This window comes from Pinus tabuliformis, chromosome 9 (genome assembly GCF_031772625.1).
Source record: "Pinus tabuliformis cultivar Carrire ecotype Pingquan chromosome 9, CPIR1, whole genome shotgun sequence".
Taxonomy (NCBI): domain Eukaryota; kingdom Viridiplantae; phylum Streptophyta; class Pinopsida; order Pinales; family Pinaceae; genus Pinus; species Pinus tabuliformis.
Window position 1 is genome coordinate 1,072,956,471 of NC_142307.1, and position 20,490 is coordinate 1,072,976,960.

The following is a 20,490-nucleotide window of genomic DNA, read 5'->3' on the forward strand; positions in this document are numbered from 1 at the left end:
GGGTTCCCTGTATTATGAGTGCGAAGAAGTTTACCGTATACTAATTACTAATTTGGAAATAAATACATGGGGTGTCTTTCTCGTCCCCTCAGTTGAAGAATGGAATTGGCACAGACAATCCTACCTTGTGCAACCTCCAACTTAGCAGAATTTCGTCACATACTTAAAAAGGAAGAGCATGTAAATATTCATGCACACTCTAACATCAACATCAATGGCGATGCCTATCTCATCCATTGTCGTAGCCCAACTGTAGCTTCCACTACCATTAAATGCAAAACCACTGACAAACAGAAACAGAAACAGAAGCCAAACGCCGTTATTGATACTTACGAAGGTGTGGCTTCATATTTGCAAGCTTGTACACACATATTCAGATTTGGGTTTCATGGAAATATTTTCTTGCTAAGCAAACTAATAAACCTCTATACAAAGTCGACCGCATGAATTATGCACGACTGGTTTTTGAAAATTCCCCTAAACGGGACTATGTTTTATGGAATGTGCCCATCAAAGGGTACGCCATGAATGGACCCTGTGAGGAAGCCCTCCTACTCTATTCCCAAATGCGGCAGAAAGGCATACAGCCCGATGAACTCATTCTTCCCTTTATTCTGAAGGGGATGAAGGTTCATCATTTTATAATAAGAGCCGGATTGGATTGCAATCTATTTGTGGGGAACGCCCTTCTTGCTCTATATGCAAAATGTGGAAGTATAGAGAACGCACGCCAAGTGTTTAACAAAATGTGTGAGAGAGATTTGGTGTCATGGAACTCTGTGATTGTTGGATATTCTCAGAATGGACATGCCTATGAGGCATTGACGCTTTTCCATCAAATGCTGCTAGAGGAAGTGGTACCGGGTCCCGTTACTATGGTTAGTGTTCTCCGAGCATGTACATAGGTCGAAGCTCTTCAACGAGGTAAGTGTGTGCATAGTTACATGATTAGAAATGAGATTGAGATCAACATCTTTGTAGATACCTCCCTCACAGATCTCTATTCGAAATGTGCAAGTATTGAAATGGCACGTCTATTGTTTGACAAAATGTCTTGACAGAGATGTTGTGGCATGGACTACCATGATTGAGGGTCTTGGTATGAATGGGCATGCTAAAATTGCTCTTGGGCTCTTTTCTGAAATGGAGCACAGTGGCGTGAAGCCAACCTACATCACATTCGTGGGTGTTTTGACTGCATGCAGTCATGCCAGCTTGATTGATGAGGGTTGGCAGTACTTCCAAAGCATGAGTAGGTAAATTTGAATGGTATCATAGCTCGCAATTGGGTTCTCGGTCTGCCGGCAGCTTAAAATACTAGTGTCATTGCAATTACATGGGGCTACGACTTCAAACAAAATACAAAACTAAAAAAAAAAAAAACAAAACATAACGCTGATGACGTCCCAATCCCAATTGCAATATCTACCCAGCACCAATGGGAGCGCGATGCCTATTCGTGTTGTCGTTTTAAGACCATATAACAGAGTCAAATTAGGCTTACAAATAAATTAAGTGCCCTCCAATCTTCTATATCCAGCACACTCAGATCATCTACTCGTGTCACACATTCATCATTGAATCCCATCATTCTTAATTGATCATGAACTGGAAGAAATGACATGCTCTTTCATGTCAGAATGTTCGATTCTCATCACTGTAGAGAGTATTCTCATGTCCTCGCAGCAAATGCAATCTGCATGCTAAGTTGTGTAGCCAAAAGGGTTCATTCTCTCTGTGCTTACTCTGTTAAAATTTCTGACTCTGTTTCAGTCTCTTTAATCCCTTCCTGAGAGTCAGAATCACTCATGGACTCAGAACTCCCCCCATTAAACTCGTCCTCTGAATAAAAAAAAAAAATGGTTGAACGCACTCCTCAACATTCATCAAAAAAAAAAAAGTTGAATGCACTCCTCAACTTTCATGTTACCACAGGTTGAACGCACTTTAGGGACAGTGATCAATGATATAGTAGGGCAGTGGCGACGACATCCTCTCTCGGTTGTGTGGCAATGATATTGCAGGGTTGTGGCGATGATATAGCGGCGATCAATGAGTTTTGGTTTTATAAACATTTGGATTGCCGTTGCAATGGTTTGAGAGATTATTACAGTACGCTGCCAAAGAAGCCATTTCCAAGTCGTTCATTGGAGTCAAAGAAGCCATTTCCAAGCCATTCATAGGAATCACTGATGAGCCCGGCTTGTAAACACTAGGGTTTAGGGTTTAACCAGTTGTGTTGGAATTAGAATCACAGCAATGGCATCTTCACTAATGAAACTTATTCCTTCTGTCCTGTTATCATGCCATGTAAATCTGTAAGGTTGATAACTTTATTCAGGATATAATACAAAAGAATTCAAGTTTCACTCCAGCCGCTGGACATCGGAAATATTCAACAGAAAGGTTTAGGACTGTTACCAAAATTAGTATAAAAACAATGATGGATATCTCCTGCTTTAAATCTGATAGACATCATTCCGAAATTACAGCTTTGGAAAAACTTCAGAGTGTTTTTTTCATAGCAGTGAAATCAATTTTCCTTTTTCACAATAATCCTCATATTTTTCCTTTACCTTTCATGTTATTATCATATCTTGTTATCGAGTACCGTTTGTATCTTGGGTAGTTTGATAAGATTCATGGGTCAACCAGGCTTAGATATTCTGTTCTTAGCTTTGTAAAAATTTGCAATATGTTATGCCATTCACCCTTTATTTGATTTGTCCTAAAAATGGGTAAAATTTGATATTTTGAATCCATATTACGATTGATTCGGGAGGTAACTTTAAATATAGCCAATGCATATTCAGTTCTTTTCATTTGTCATTTACAGTGGATATAAACTTTCCCATTTGTTTGAGGGTAAGTGCACATATGTATCAGAAAATACCCATTGTTGCATTTTCCAGGGGAAAAGGGTTCTAGGCTTCTTATTTATCTTAACCAAGATTTTGTCATCCCATATTTTGATTTCTAAGGGTTTCCTCCAAACGCTTTTATGAAATTTATTGTTTATGTGCTACAGAATCTCCTCTGCATTACTCGGTTTATTTCATGCTTTTGTGTCTCTACAGCTTGTCTGAATCTCTTCATTAACATTTCTGCTTTAGTTGAGAATTCCTGTTATGTTATCACTTATAACTACTTCTGTAATTCCATTCAAAATTAAATGCCATACATTTTACAATTTAGAATTTAAATGCCTTCATTATTGCCTGGGTCTCTGCCCAACATTTAAGATGTTTACATTACGAAATCTTTTCTAACACTTTTTGAAACGTGATTTTTGATAGCTAATGAACATAATTTTTGCTGCTAAGAGTTGAGCCTTGTGACATTTTTGAAAAAAAAATGAGATTACTAAATATGTTTTCTAACCACACTAGTAATCTGACAACCATCAAAAGGATACTCATGATGTCATCTACCTATATGTTTATACTGATAGGCTTTATAGTATCAATTTTGTCAAAATATATTATGTTCAAGATATGCCTGTTTTGTTGTTTTGGTAAAGGGAGGATTTCAGTTACTTCATTGTAAGATAGGAAAATTTCAGTGTTCTCAGTTCAGTTATTGATTTCCTTAGTCTGACAGATTGGCAGTCTTGCTCCTCATGTTATTTCAGGGTGTTGCATTTTTTAATTCAACAGGACATGTAAGGTCCAATTTTTTTTACTAATCTATTGTCCAGGACTTAATGAGGATGTGTGACTACCACATAGCTTGGTTTCCCTCTGTGGATAGATAGCATTGAGTGATATGGTTTATAATTTTTGTTTGATTATGTGATATCATCGGATTAGGGATGGTAGTACTTTAAAGTGAAAAATGATATTCTTCCAATTTTGAATCTAATGTAGTTGACAAAGACAAGTGAAAGATGCAATGGTTGATTTCCATTTGACACGAGGGGTAGTGTTATAGACATTTTTGTGCCTTACAGCATTGAGCATGAAATGTCCATAATCCAAGGGATCCAAAGTCCCTAAACATGTTGTTCCTACCCCTAGAGGAACAAGGCTAAAAAACCACAGCAATTCACAGAAGTTCTCCACCAGAAACTGCTCAAAAACAAGTCAATTCAGGATCAATTCAGAGGCTCCACTAGCTGTCTGCGCTGAAATGCAGAGATTACACTGGCTAGGTGCACTGCAACGCAGGTAGAAGCACTACCAGGGTGCGCTGAGCAAGAAGTGACAAATGGCAAGTTCATTCAACGAGGTGGAAAGACCCTGGAAGCTTCCAGAATCTTCTCCAATGACACTTGCCTCAAGGAATTCGACTAGTGATGAGTAAGAGGCTCTTAGTCTCCAATTGGAAGCAAGAACTGACAGAGGGAGAGGACACTAGTCAGATCTCAAGCTGACTCATCCTCTCTCCAAACATCTATATATGGATCTCTACTCCATGAGATCAGGAGGCTGGAATTTTGTTATTGCAAAGAATTGTTGTTTGTTTGAGACTAGAACCATTGGGTGCTTAATGCTTTGAAGGAAGGTGAAGATAGGAATTTCATTTGCTGGGAAGGAGATGCTGGATTGGAGCCTTCTTGGTTGTATCTCCTCCTGAACCTTGTTATTCATCAATAAAGCTATCTTGGTTTCTCCTATATACTGATGTATCTTTGATGTATGATTGCATTAGTATGTTTAGTTTATTTCTAATCCTGAACTAGTTATGAATATGAATCTATGTCTTTGTGTAGTGTTCTCTTCTTGTGATCTTGCAGGGACCTGTTGAAGTTGGGCGAGCGAGAAGGCAAGTAGCTGGGAACTCTCAAAGAGAAGAGAAACCGGACCGAGGGACAAACGGAAGACACCGGTTAGTCCATCTATCTCTCTTCATTCTTAATTCATAAAGGAAGAATACTAGAATAGTTGTTTCTGTTTGTTGCTAAGGCACTGTCACACCTTAGGTGGATAGGATCATCCTGCATAGGCATTTTTCCCTACAACAAATTGGCGACTCCATTGGGGACATCTGTTTAGTCATTTTATTTGTGTCTCTATCATTGTTTGTTTCATAGACTCAACAGCAACAATCGAACTGCATCTGCTATTCTCAGATGCAAAGTAGACAGCTGTTGCTTTGATCCAATCACTGGATTTGTCTATGATCTGAACAATGGACTCACAAATGATTTGATGATCCTTTGTGATAGATCTTAGCCCTCCCTCAAAGAATCCCTTTGATTGTACCTTGCTTTTTTCTTTGATTTGGCCTGAAACTGTAGATTAAATAGCAAACTGTGACCCAGAACCCAGTGAGGAAATCTCGTTTCTCCTTTAGCGCAGACTCTGTGAAGAGGTTCTGCATTTCAACGCAGGTCCCGTGAAGGTTACCTGCGCTGAATGTCAAAACCTCTGTGTTAGGGGTGCGTTGATCCAGTTAGGCCTTGTGCAGCTGGGGTTCTCTGCTCTGTTTTGCCTTGTTTTGATCTCTAATTTTTGCAGCCTGTAACCAGCATAGGTACCTGTCTGATAACTCCTTTTCTCTGCTTAAATTCTGCCTCGTTTTGTACAAAAGACTATGACTGTTTTTATGTGTTTGTGGCGTCATTTACAGTTTTCCTTTGCAAGAGTGAAATAGTCATCCTGTAGCCCTTGATTCAGATCTGTTGATTGTGATCTTAGGAGAGAGTTCATTGGCTGTTTACAGTTGGTTATACATTCATTTTTGCTTTTGGTTTGAGTTTGTCTCTTTTGAGTGTCATAACAAGTATTCATTTCGAAAATCGTTAAGTGTTGTAATCTCTTCTACCCTTTCTGATTTCGAAAAAAGTAAACTTGTTTGTATTTGTCATTTAAAAGCAAATTCAAAGTTGTACAAAAAGCGTTCTTTTTAGGCATCAATATTAAGAGAGCGGAAAACAAACACCTGCATTGTGCATTTGCATTTTGATAGTTTGCATGTTTGATTTAGGAAAAGTGCATTAGAGTGTGCTGATTGCTCTTTGAGAAAAGATGGTGTCTTTCTTTTCCCTTTGTAGCTAGGATTTTCATTGTTGAAAAGATATAAAAGCTTGCTTATCATCTTTAGACTGCATTTAGGAATTGTATCATACATCTCGTGGTGATCCAAAAAGGCAAACTTCTAACAAGATCAACCTAAAATAAATTGAATGAACTTAACAACGCTTTGTAACTTAACGCACAACATAGACGTCTAGGCTAGAGACGTGTTCCGGCGTCGTAAAGCCTGGTGACTGTCAATCTCGCTGATGGTGGGTGATTCCTCCTGAGGGACGATAGCGCCAGTACGGATTGTGCTCCCACGTACCGTCGAGTATATATTGGGAGACCCCTATAGGCATAAAACCTTTATCCTTAGGAAGCCGTGTCGGCCGCCCTACTGATCGCAACGCACTGAACACAGCATTCAGGAAGATTGACCGCCCGTACCTTAAAAAGTATTCTGCGGTTTTGTGAAAAGTTTGGCACACCCTCTACCTAGAACTCCAGAGCAGTTCCTTTTGGCCTTTTTCAGACTCTATAACGGAAAAAGTCCACCCGAGCATTTGTCACTTCGGGCTCGTTAAAACATCGAAGGAGACTAGAGTCATCTTTAGCTTTTTCTCGACTCTTTAAAATTGAAAAAGCAAGTTGTGTCTAAAGCGTCGTTAAAATTTATTTTAAACGGAACAATCATCCCTTTTTCCTGCGTTGATCTTTAGGTTGAGGAAATGGAGCACACCAACCAAGGAATTCCCCTTGGTGGAAATCCTAGTCCCTTCTCCTCTTGGGGAGATGTTGGTGCGCCCCATATGGCCACATTGTCGCTTCCAGGACTAACAATTGGCTTGCCAGTCTGGCTCTTCTCAACCAATGTCGTTCAGAACACCACTATTCCTAAACAATCGAATCAACAGTTAGAGCAGACCAGAGTTACCCGCCAGCCTTCTACTTCATCTAATTCTTCCTCTCCTCCTTCCTCTTCGCTTGACGGAACTGGTAAAACAAAAAACCAAGTTCCTAAGGAGAAGAAGGAAAAGAAGAAGAAGGAGCCAAAAGCGACTGGGGGCAAACAAGTGTTGTCTGACAAAAATCCACACACAGCACTGACTAGGCCTAAATCGCCATGTGTCATATGCAAGGGAGACCACTTCCACAGAGATTGTCCCTGCATCCCTCGGATACTAAGGGACTGGTCTCCCCGTTTGCACAATTCGGTGGCGTCAACCTCTAATAGCCATGTTGACAGCACACCGTCAACTAGTGAAAGTGAAGCCACAGGACAGAGAGGGAAAGCTAGATTTCCCTGCAAACTGTGTGAAGGCGACCATGCCATCCACCGTTGTCCCTTCTTAGACGAGGCTAAAAGATTTTTGGAAGATCGCCCAGTTTTACCAGTGCAACTTCCTCCTGGATATCAAAAACTCCTACCAAGTCCTTCACCAGTTGAGAACCCGGCTGGCCCGCTCAAGTGGTCAGCCGAAGCACCTATCATTGAAGATGAACCGTCTGAATCCATACCTAACGAAAGTCAAAAGGTTGAGGCGGCAGTTAACCCGGTTTTGCCTTCAGAGGCTCTATCTTCGAATGATACCACCACAGAAGAGAATAAAGACGACACCGTCCAAATTCTCTTCATCAACACAGACTCCGACGAACAAGGGGGCAATTTGCCCATTCCTTTATCGCAGGAAGGAACTTTGTCAGAGTCATACCCAGCCATATATTCGGTCCCGCCACCAAGCAACCTAGTTGTCTCGTTCGACTGGAACCAACTAGGCAGACCCCGTTTGCCAGCAAGCATACCATTCAGAATTATCGTTCAAATATATAGAATGGTAATGGCTGGCACCATCATTGATGAGGGGGCATCTGTGAGTATCCTTTCCTCTATTGCTTGGAAAGCGCTTGGTTCGCCAGCGCTTTTGCCTGAAATGAGAAATCTGACAGGCTTTGATAAAGGAACCAGTCGACCTTTGGGATCCTCCCCAATGTGCCTATCACATTGAAAGGGAAGACCGTTCAAATGAACGTGATGGTCATTCAAGGACCCTTGGATTATAACCTACTCCTTGGACGAGACTATATATATTGCATGGGAGCCATCGTCTCCTCACTCTTTAGAGTAATGTGTTTTCCGCACGAAGGAAGAGTGGTCAAGCTCGTGGACCAGCTTTCATTTCCCGGATCACGCATCGCAAATAGTCATATACCTTCCCTAAATGGTCTCTTCACGCAAGAAATGTCTCAACCCACGGTCCGTCCTCCCGATGAGCGCGAGTGATTCGGAAGGATATGACTGGAACCTAGGGGGCATGCGTCCTGGTCTGCTTCGGCAGGAAAACTTTGGGTATAAGGTAGGTTTCCGCGGGAGAATATGACTAGTCTGTACCCCGCCCATGCTGGAAGAGGGTTATTCTAGAATAAGATTCTTTTGTCAAAGTTATGTGAGTTGACAGACGGAGTCTCTCACCTTTGTCTATTTCGGTAGATATCGTCGAAGAAGTGTTTTGTTTGAAAGATTAACGAGACAATCTTTGGGTAACCTGAAAGAGGTAGGCCTCTCCCGGTAAAACAAATGTTATATTGGACTAAGAAGGGGTAACCTTGAAGTCGTACTTTATGCCTGGGGGCATGCAAACCTTTTGGAATGCAAGCAAGGGGCGACTATTTATTTTTTAAATTTTTAGGTCCTCCCTTTAAACCTGTAGGTCTAACCCTTTAAACTCGTAGGATTAGTCGTTTCCGAACTTGCATAACGAAAGGATCCGGAGCAAAGCTTTGTAAGATCTAAGCTCCATAAAAAATAGCATCTTCAATGAGACATTCTTATCATATGACTGGGTTAATCAAGCAGTTTTAGCACACAGTTCATGCTCATTAAAAAATAAACGCAAGAATCGAGCAGTTTTAGCACACAGTTCATGCTCGTTAAAAAATAAACGCAAGATCCGAGCAGTTTTAGCACATAGTTCATGCTCGTTAAAAAATAAACATAAGACTGAGCAGTGTTTTTCCGTGTTTAAGCTCATTAAAAAATGAACTATCTTTCGGTAAATAACCACCGTGAATGTAACATTATCAGCCATTAAAGCCTTGGTCGTGTTTGCCCATCACCTCCACTTTTCCATTGGCCGATCGTTCACCTCCATATGATTGTTTACCCATTTTGAGGAACAGCTGCGAAGAGTGGTTTCACTAGCCATCCTTGTGACACTGCCATGATTGGAAAATTCCAACCCGTACCTGGAATCAGCTGCTAACCCGTTTTATCACTCGTTCCTCAAAAGACGAGTCTTCTTTAAGCTCTTTTCATCTGACTCGTAAAATATGAAAAGATTGCCGAGTTTTGGCCTTCCAGCTCGATAAAGCGACCGGAAGAGCTATCCCTCCTCTAGATTTTAATCTTTTTGGACCTGAGGGATTATTGCACAAAAAGATCGAGCGCTTGTTTTGTTCGGCTCATTAAAACTATCGAAAACTCATCCCCTCTGTATTGTTTTATACTTTTTCGGACTTAAGGGATTAGATGACGAAAAAGGACTTTCGGAGTTGACTTTACGTACCTTTTCAGACTCTCTAAAAATGAAAAGGACCGAGTTATCTTTGTCGTTAGACTCGTTAAAAGCATTAAATAGCGACAAACTTGTCTTTAGACGAGAACGAGTTTCACTATCGCTAGGCTCGTTAAAACATAGCGATGGGCTTGCCCGAAGGGCAAGTTATAGAACAAGCATATGTTATCCTCCTCAAGCTTGACAAAAATAAAGAGGTACTAGTCAGCAATGACTGGGGAAAAATTGGGAGAAACTCAAGAAAACTTTGATGGTAGCAAGTCGCTCTTGAACATGACACTTTTCCTCCATACCACAGTCGGGTTGGGTTGTTTCATTCACCGGTCACATCACCATGGTCTCGCCATACCATCCATATTTGGGGTAATGCTACCGATCCATCACATAAGTTTTACCATATGTTCAAGAGAAGTCATTCAGAGAAGTCAACCGTGTCCCATCCACTGCCATACATTATCCTTCATCCTTTCATGACCGCCACCCTGAATCATACATCATCAGATCGTTTTCACCTCCATCAAAATCATTTGCTTCGTTCCGTGTCATTGATGTGGGATACATTAAGGCCCTCCTTTGACGGATCACTTCTTTTCAACATCAGCTCATTATCCAAGAAGTTGATCTAGGAACAACCCCTTCAGTACTTTGAAGCTTGCATGCCTTAATGGCAAGTTTCTCGCTTCCGGCGATAGGTATACATCAATGACCTTCGACCGAAAGATTTTGCGTGGTGTTCGACGCCAAGTCCTTTATTCACACCACGTGAATTGTACTGCAGTACCTTGAGGGTCATTATCATTATCGGTGATTCCTCTCGCGCTTGTTAACGGTTTACCTCATTGACCGGTAATCAAGCGATGTCTTTCCATGTTCGACTTCAGAACATTTCTCACATGGATCGACTTGTACTTAGAGTGAAGATCGAATGAGTTTGAAGACCCCGGATCTAGTTTCATCCATCCAGGCTGCGATATATATTCAGGAAAGATAAAGACATTGACATGTACATCGTTGCAGCAGATAATCATCCTACACAAAGGATGATAATTTCATCAAAATTATCAGTCTACCATCAGACGATTGTCTGTTCTATGTACAGAAAAATGAATTTATAAAGCTGAGCATGGGAATGCCCGCCTCAGCTAGATCATGAAAGCAGTATGAAAAATAATGTATTGTATTGTATCTTATTACAGGTCTCCTCCCAACATTGAATGAACTTCGGACCCTCTGATAAAGTATTTCACCCGATAAACGGCCTCATACTTTAGGGGGCAACTGTTATAGACATTTTTGTGCCTTACAGCATTGAGCATGAAATGTCCATAATCCAAGGGATCCAAAGTCCCTAAACATGTTGTTCCTACCCCTAGAGGAACAAGGCTAACAAACCACAGCAATTCACAGAAGTTCTCCACCAGAAACTGCTCAAAAACAAGTCAATTCAGGATCAATTGAGAGGCTCCACTAGCTGTCTGCGCTGAAATGCAGAGATTACACTGGCTAGGTTCACTGCAACGCAGGTAGAAGCACTACCAGGGTGCGCTGAGCGGGAAGTGACAAATGGCAAGTTCATTCAACGAGGTGGAAAGACCCTGGAAGCTTCCATAATCTTCTCCAATGACACTTGCCTCAAGGAATTCGACTAGTGATGAGTAAGAGGCTCTTAGTCTCCAAGTGGAAGCAAGAACTGAAAGAAGGAGAGGACACTAGTCAGATCTCAAGCTGACTCATCCTCTCTCCAAACATCTATATATGGATCTCTACTCCATGAGATCAGAAGGCTGGAATTTTGTTATTGCAAAGAATTGCTGTTGGTTTGAGACTGGAATCATTGGGTGCTTAATGCTTTGAAGGAAGGTGAAGATAGGAATTTCATTTGCTGGGAAGGAGATGCTGGATTGGAGCCTTCTTGGTTGTATCTCCTCCTGAACCTTGTTATTCATCAATAAAGCTATCTTGGTTTCTCCTATATACTGATGTATCTTTGATGTATGATTGCATTAGTATGTTTAGTTTATTTCTAATCCTGAACTAGTTATGAATATGAATCTATGTCTTTGTGTAGTGTTCTCTTCTTGTGATCTTGCAGGGACCCGTTGAAGCTAGGCGAGCGAGAAGGCAAGTAGTTGGGAACTCCCAAAGAGAAGAGAAACCGGATCGAGGGACCAACGAAAGACACCGGTTAGTCCATCCATCTCTCTTCATTCTTAATTCATAAAGGAGGAATACTAGAATAGTTGTTTCTGTTTGTTGCTAAGGCACTGTCACACCTTAGGTGGATAGGATCATCCTGCATAGGCATTTTTCCCCACAACAGGTAGTCTTTCCAAGTTAATTTTTTCAAAGCTACCATGGCCACGACTGGGGTCAGAGTATTATCAGTTCTATTGAAGTGGGGTCCTGTAGTGGTTTTATTAGAATTGAACTGGTATCCTGACAATATTTGCTTCATGCAACAATGGAGACAGCTGACTAAACCGCATCTGTTTCTTTAGGATTTGAATTGTAACATCATTTTGCTTGGCATGCCTGTGAGTGTTGTAAGCAGTACCTTGCAGATTCACAACATGAATGGAAAACTAAACATACAATGGTGTGTGCACTTTTTGTTGTCGTGAGTACTAAATTACATGGTGGAACATGGAGTAAAAGGGAAAGGAGAAAAATAAAAATTATTCTTGTTTTTTTTTATCCTGCTAGCATGTCAGTGACTTGTGGGGATTAGCCTGTCTAAGAAACCAAACCCAAGGGCATCTAAGCTGTCAAAATCACCCAGGGATTGCACATGATCTGGTTGATGCCAACTTTTGACATGACTAGATTTTAGGTGTCTCCTCCCAGCTACCGCAGAGTTTTGAACCTGAGTCACGTTACAGAATTTCTAAAATTGTCTATGGACATTTGGCAGCATTTGTGGCAAGAAAAGGTTCAGAGGGAATTCTCGGTACTGCATTTTTCAGGCCATTTTATCTTTTCTTAAAGTAATGTAGAAGAATATAAAGTTGAAAATCCATATATTTTAAAGAAAGGTTCAAGTCTAGTCAGTGCATTGCTTTGGTTTTGTATAGTAAAAGGCTAAAAAGGGTATTGAATGCATCCCCAAGTAAGAAGCAAAGAAGGCAGAGGGACTACGGGTCACTGTATTGTTTCCTTGTTGCACTGGGCAGTCTAGTAAGTTTTTGGAGTCCTAAAGCTTGTTTATGCACTGCTTTGCAAGATAGGCTGCCAGCTAATAGGACTTGATCTTTCTTGGCAGATACCAACACTTGGGCATAGCCAGAATTCTCTGCATGTACCCAGAGTTTAAATTGGGTACCATAAAATAACATAGACCTTTTTGCTTTGAGCTGGAGTTCAAACAGAATCTTTTATTTAGTGGGCAAACTTTAGGCAAAATTCTATGTTGTGATATGTCGAGGTTATTATAACCTTAGCAATGGCAGCAGTAGTCTATGTAATATTAATGATGGTTGAAAGTTCTAAGAGTGTTTGAAAATGAGTGTCTTAGTTTAATAAAATATGAAAATATTTATGTTGAAAGATTTAGTTCGTTATTCTGATGGGATGGAAGCTACTTTTGAAAAATACATGGGGTATAAAGTTATAAACTACCTCTTAAGAAGGTAAAATTTACATTGGGCATGGAAAATTAATAGCATAATGGTTTCCCTCTGAAGAGGAAAGAAGAATGACCAAGCTGGAGAATGGAGCAAAGGAATCACTTTCTCTGAACATGAATTTCAACAAGTAAATATGGAATGGGGGCCATGCAAGTTAAGAGCACAGAGTAAACATTCATGATCGATTCTGGATAATTTGTATTTATTCCTATGTAAATCTGGGCACAGTACGAATCAGGCTTCGGTAGGCATCCCTTAGTTATTCGGCATGTTGTCATGGAGATGTGGGGTAACGTGTGCTTATGAGATACTTCTTCTGGTTTTATGTCGAATGATAATATCACTTTTAGCATTCTTTATTAAATCATTTTTATTGGCAGGCAACCAATTCTGTGTATGAGAGGTTTATAGATTTAGGGTAAATATAATACGAGATGTGGCTCTGTGAAATGAACTGTTTTGTCTCATAATCCCTTCATGATTCAACACCTTCATTTTGCTCTCTTATGGCTATTACAGTGGTCATTGCTCTCTTGCACTTTGGAAACTTCTAATTATAACTGGAGATTTGCCATGACGATTGAAGGATTGCAATGCCTTAAGGGTTGTTCCTAACATGTGGCACCATAGTATGGGAAATTTATTTTCTTTGGTTGTTAAAATATATTTGGTTCAAATATGGTAGGTGCCTAGATTTCAAGGGCTGGCAAATTGGTCAGTCTATTTATACATTTTATATAGCCTAAGATATATGCTTCTCAAGTAGTTTTCAAGAGGGGTGGCAAATCACTCAAGAAATCAATGGTGTTTCACTGTGAAAGACTATCTAGGATTTTATTTAGTTCTTTTGTGGGCAACCTGTGCTTTTGTTCAAATTTGAATGTATGTTGTGGCTTCAACATTAGAGCATATATGATCTAGTCACTAGGCTTCTTGGCTAACTTGATTTGGATAGAAGTATTATTTTCTTTTTAACGGAAATAAAGATTCATAACGATAATTTAAAAACAGCCTCAACTTTAGGCATATAATTTACAGAGCGATATGGGTTACTCAAAATTCCTTGAGATTATTAAACAAATCCAAGTTGCAGGAAATGTGTAGTATAGGGTTGTATCATTCATTAAACACATGTCGTATAGCCCTGAAATGTGTTTTCAGCTAAACAAACATGACTAGGAAATGCATTTCGTACAATTGGAAATGCTCACTATCAGAAACGCATTTGCAGATTGTATTGGCATTATTATAACCAAAATGGTTTTGCTGAGTTTTTTTTTTACTCAATTTTCACCCTGATAACAAATAATTTTAAATTTTTAAAATAAAATTGATAGAAGCGAAAGAGAGAAAATGTCAAAATTTTACTCAAATTTTTATCACTATTGTTCATTGAATCCCAGATTATTGGACAATTGAAGTTAGCACAACTTATTTATTGCATCGTAATTGAAATATATTAGCATATCATATTAAAAATTAAAATTATTAAACTAAGTCTCGGATTACTTTATGAAACTGTACAACTTAACCAAAGATGGTCAAATTTAGACTTACCAGAACCTTTAAAAATGACTGACATTGATTTGAAGGCAAATGCTTCCTCTATAAATTTTAAGCGATGAGCATCCACAACCTATCAAGAGTTGGGACAACATTTACAGTGTATACTGTTCGCATATACCACCCCTCCTAAGAGAATGACCTTGAGGCTCAACCACTGAACAAACAATTGCCTCCTTGTGGGGTGAACTGAACCCTTTGGGAAACAACCACATGATGTAGGAGGGATCTCGAGCCCAAGTCTCCACTGCCCCACTCTCAGTGTCCCAGCTCACCTCTCATTGTTATTGACGGAAACCTTAATACAATGCAGTTGGCAGTAACTACAAACTTATGGATATATGATAAATTAGCTCCATTTTCATGGATATATGATAAGATCTAAATTTATTAGAGGATGAACCTGTGGGGAGCTATTTCTCTGTTGCCTATGTTAATGATTTTGTAATTGTCTAATAGTAGAGGCTAAATTTGCAATTAGACTTCTAATATTCACTCTTAAAGGTATTTTACTTGTCATCGAGGATATAAGGTTTGCCCTTCAAAACAAAAGAGTGCCATATTTAAGTTATGGAAATATTATTTCTTGATAAACACAGGGTTTGGTGATTAATGTATATCTCTATCTGGCATAAGTTCATCCTTATAGTTCTCTAAGCACTAATGATATTGATGGTGGCCTTTGTGATGTTCTCTGTTTCGTATAGCTCAGATGTTATCTCTGAACTTTTGAATGTTGCATTAGATTGTAATGCTTGTAAAATTTGGAATTCTTATGGTGCCATTAGAATTTGATCTTGGACAAATTTTCATAGATGTTGAAATTAATGATATAGGATTTGGCTTTTATTTTCTTATATTGGGAATTAACCAATATATTTGGAATGGAAGTTTTTGTTCTGTTTTCCTACTGCTGTCCTACATTTTAAATCTCTGTTGTTCCCATAATGCACCCATTTCAATGTTCCTAAACATCACTAGTTGGGTAGAGGAGCATTTTTCTATATGTGGATCTACGAAGACCAAGTTTGTGGATTTTTCTATTTGACAAATGCTAATGCAAAAAAAAAAAGAAAAAAAAAAAAAAGTAGTCCTTGCTAATTATTGTGCAGTACTTCTTTGATTTAGGAATCTAGGATCTTTGTCATTAACAATAGCATAATCCTTCTCAATTATTTTGTTTTTGTTCATTTTATCTAGGATCTCTTCTAGTAACTTTCCTTAGTTTCCTACTCTCTGTATCCTGGCATTGCGACTAGCTAGCATAGCAAAATATCTCTCTGTCCATTCAATTTTAGATTATGTGATTTTCATTGGATGGCAATTTCTTAGGTTAGGAACAAATTGAAGGAAAAGAGAAAGCTAAAAAAAAAAAAAAAGTTATAGATTCAGGGGTGAATAAAGATTCATATAGCATGGAATCTATGTCATAGATCCTGAGGTATTAAAGAAATTATATGCATGAAACTTATACTAGCGCCTTCTAGTGGAATTGATAGTGCACTAATCTGTTGCTTGCCAATATTTTGGTTGGTACCACCTTATAGCATATCTGAGTTCAAATGCTATTTTCCATGGTGGACAGTTGAATCTGTTTCAACTCTAAATGTTATCAAGGGGTTTCACAAGGTTGTCACATGAGAATCTGTGATGCCCATTTTGACTTAGATAGCTACCCATGCTAGGGCTCTACTTTGTAGTTCCATGTTATCATTTATGAACATTATGTAATATTGATGCATTGGTTGGACACGTGAAACTACTTATATGAATCAGTTGATAGATTTGATATTAATGATAGAAATGGTTGATGTATGGACTACATGTATGACTCACTTAGTGATGGACTATCTAGTGCGTAACGTATCAGAATTAATTTGGTTCATATATAGCTCAAGTGGATATGATTTATTTAAATGAATGACTTAGCGAGAATTCTTAGATTGACACATGGATACTAGACTTAGTAATGTGATGATTATATGTCTTGTTGTTATATAATTGCACGAATGAGAGGCTAACCTGCAGGGGAAAAGAACTATGTGATAGCCAAGAGGGAAGGATGAGACCTCTCATGAGGAAGGTATAATGTACATTATTTTACTTCATTGGTATCTACTTGATATGCACTTTTATGACACGAGAAAAAAAAATGCAAATGACAGGTGGCAAGATGACCTGACTGGATTATTTGATGACAAGTCCAACCAGCTCTGTAGTGTGGTCCGTGCTCTGAAGGAGGGGTGGAGGTGTTTCCCACCGTGTATCCTCCGAAACCTGGAATCGTGGGGAGGACAGCTGAACGCTCCCCCTAGACGTGTGATGACGATTGCCAGATTCCTGCTGGGGAAAGTTTGGTCGAGGCATTCGACGCTTCCACCATGTCGGTTTTATCAGTGGTCAGTACGGCCTTTGCCACTGATAAGGCAGCAGAGGACGGATAGGGCGGGAACGGAAGTAGGCCAGGGTGGATAGGAAGATATAGATCAGTTGGAGACTCTTGATGGGAAGTAATGTCATTTTCTGACTTATCGAATTTTAATGCTATAACTCTCTCTAGTTTGCTATGCTTTCAAACTCCTTGTATCTTTTCATTCTAACTTCGGGACGAAGTTTTCTGAAGGAGGGGTGTATGTAATGCCCCACTTAAATCTTATCCTACAAATTTTGTTAATATTTACATTATCTGAAGATATTGAGAAATATTGGTCTAATATAAATTTATGATTTCCATTATTCAAATTCCCCACTTACCTTCTCAAATTGAATATTATGTAGGATATGGTCTCCTTCCATTATTTCAAAATATATGTATTCATGTCACATTCCCCAATGTACCCTCACATTTACTTGGGAGAAGACATAGTCCTCTCCATCTTATCATCAATATATATTTATTCATTTCACATTCCTCAATGTACCCTCACATTTACTAAGGAGAAGACATCGTCCTCTCCATGTAAGTACATTTCACATTCCCCAATGTACCCTCACATTTACTTGGGAGAAGACATAGTCTTCTCCATCTTATCATCAATATATATTTATTCATTTCACATTCCCCAATGTACCCTCACATTTACTAAGGAGAAGACATGGTCCTCTCCATGTAATTACACTTCACATTCCCAAATGTACTTTTCAGATTTACTTGGGAGAAGACATGATCCTTTCCCATTAAATTCTCAATTTTATATTCATGTCACAATTCCAAATGTACTCCTAGCTTACTTGGGAGAAGAGAAGTCAACTAAGGATGGATGAGAAGTTAACAACATTAATGAGAGGTGGTTGAGGAAAGAGGGTATAAAAGGGAAGGGGGAAGGAAGAAAAGGGGGGGGGAGTCTTGCTTGAATTGTGGGGGTTGGTTGTGATTGTTTGGCCTTGTTATGATTTTGGGGAGACCTTGGAAACTTGTGGAGGTTTCTTGGGTTTGAGAGGAGGAAAGTATCATTATCTAGTTTTTCACATTCTTCTTGAGGACACACTATATCTGGTTGGACTTGGGCACAGAGGGCTAGGGAACCTGTGGAGGTTTCCTGGGCTAGGAATTTGTTTCCTAGTTGGCTGGGAGGCAAATCCGGTTGGGTCGGTCATAAGGAGATTTCAGCTGGAGCTATAAGACAAAGGTATCATCATCAACCGCCGGAATAGGTATTTTTCCATGGACTACTCTTGTCAAGTTGATATCAATAGAATGCTCACCTTAACTTATGTTGCTTATGATAAAATGATAAGATGTTAAATGTTTAAAGCTATGTGAGAAGACCAACAAGTTCTTTTATTTTTAACTTTTAAACCAGCAGGAAAATAGATCTATTAGTGTATAATAGGTTGAGGCTCTCATAATAGGAAACAGGCCCTTACATTGGCAAGAGAATAATCACCATGCTCTCATGTATCTTGTTAGAGCCTAAATCAGCCTTGGGCTGAAAGAAGGAAAAATCTAGGGTAACCACAAACCACGCTCAGTCTGGTAGCTAGCCCTACCAGAACAGGAGAGGGCTCTCTCCGGGTCACGCTCAGTGAGGAATAAACAATATGGTCTGAGATGACTGAAACTAAATACTGATTTTAGGCTAGTAAATAGATATGGAAAAAGGCGATTTTTGAATGACTGAATTTTCTGGGCTGTGTGGGACCAAAGGACCGCATGAGCTAGGAAATTAAATCGATGATACAGAATATTTCGTGAGGCAAGATAGGCAGAAAGTTTAGCAATCAAATTTGAAATATTATGGAGTGGAAAGACTGTTAAGAGGCTGAAAAGGGCATGTGTAATGAATCCTTTTCAGACAGAAGAAAAACACACAGAACCTGAACGCTTTCACAAGGCAGAGCAAATAACTGGATTCTACCTCTCATACTTAAAAGCATTCAATCAGAAGTGATTATGAAGGAAACGGTAAACATAACAAGGTACATATGAAATAGAGAAGAAACACATTTGCTAAACCCATACCATAGGGATCTCCTGAATCAGAGCTGCATCATTTTATTAATCTCCTGGCCAAAACTGTACAATGAAAGTGCTGGGTTTTTTCCTCCACACTGCTCCCAGAAACTCCAACCCTTTACAAAATGACTCTGAATACAATAAATAAGCTTTGCCATGAGAAGGTCGATCAACCCAGGAAATGAAGAGCCAACCATCAGTAGTTACATTTAATTTTCTATGAGGACCAATTAGAAAAAAGCAAATACGAGCGTAGGTTTTTTGGGTGGTTGTTCGCCTTCATTTGGCCACTTGAATAGAAGCCAAAAATGTGTTTTAAACTTTGCCTTTGATTCTGGGAAAAATGTATTGTAAATGAGCGGGCCTACTTGGAGAAAATTGCGAATCGAAATTTTGCGGAGCGGAAGTGATTTTGGCCTTTGGGTCTCTGTGCGCCGCGCCAAAAACTGTATGCGTTGTGCCACTTTGGAGCTGGTTTTGGGGCACTTCCAGGAGTCAAAATTGAGCCCAAGTGTGCTTGTTGGAAATCCCTACCTGTCTACTTGCCAACTCAAGTGGAATTTCTGAATTTGGTGCCCATTTGCCCCTCCAAAACTTCAATCTCCCAAGATTGCTTCCTGTGTGTGAAATTAGGGGCAGAGAGGTCATTTTTTGGGTGTTTTTGACCTCCTAAGGACTCACAATTGGCCCAAACTTCTTGGCCATGCACCAAAAGTCATGATTTTCCATGGAAAATCCAAAACTATAAACTTTTTTTCATTTGGAGCCTCCTATTGTAAGCGCGCGCCACGTGGCGCAGCGCATAGGGAGAAAAACCCTGTTTTTTGCACAAAAATACCAAAAATGCCCCAAATTTCTTGAAATTTCAGCTGGAGCTTCTTCATTGAGTGTTATGGTGGGCCAAGGATTTCCTCGGCCAATATCCGTAGTCGATCATGCTCTTTTTTCCTCTTTTTCCTTTTTGATGCCTTCTTGGTGCATGCAGTTCAGTGGTGGAAATGACTATCTCGTTCATATGATGTTTCAGTGTCTGTCTCCATAATGTCCATGCAAGGTGTGTGTTTAGAAACTTGTTGAAAAAGAGAATTTGGTACCCTTTATTTCAATTCCAAATATGTGCCAAGTAGGAAGGGACTGTGATGAATAGGGACAGTGGGTATAGTGGAGTGTGGGAAAAATGTGGTTCAATTAAGTGAAGGTGAGGACGGTCACTTGACTATGTTTGGGAATTGGGATTTGAGGATTTTACAAGTGAAATGAGAGAAGGAGAGTGATAGAGAATGGTAGGGTTTAGGAATAGGGATAATAGAACTTAG

The 20,490-nt window shown here is 39.5% G+C and overlaps 1 pseudogene; it reads left to right on the forward strand.

Moving 5' to 3' along the window:
- Positions 1-443: 443 nt before the first annotated feature.
- LOC149152449 (putative pentatricopeptide repeat-containing protein At3g23330 pseudogene) lies at positions 444-1,260 on the forward strand (annotated as a pseudogene).
- Positions 1,261-20,490: the final 19,230 nt, after the last annotated feature.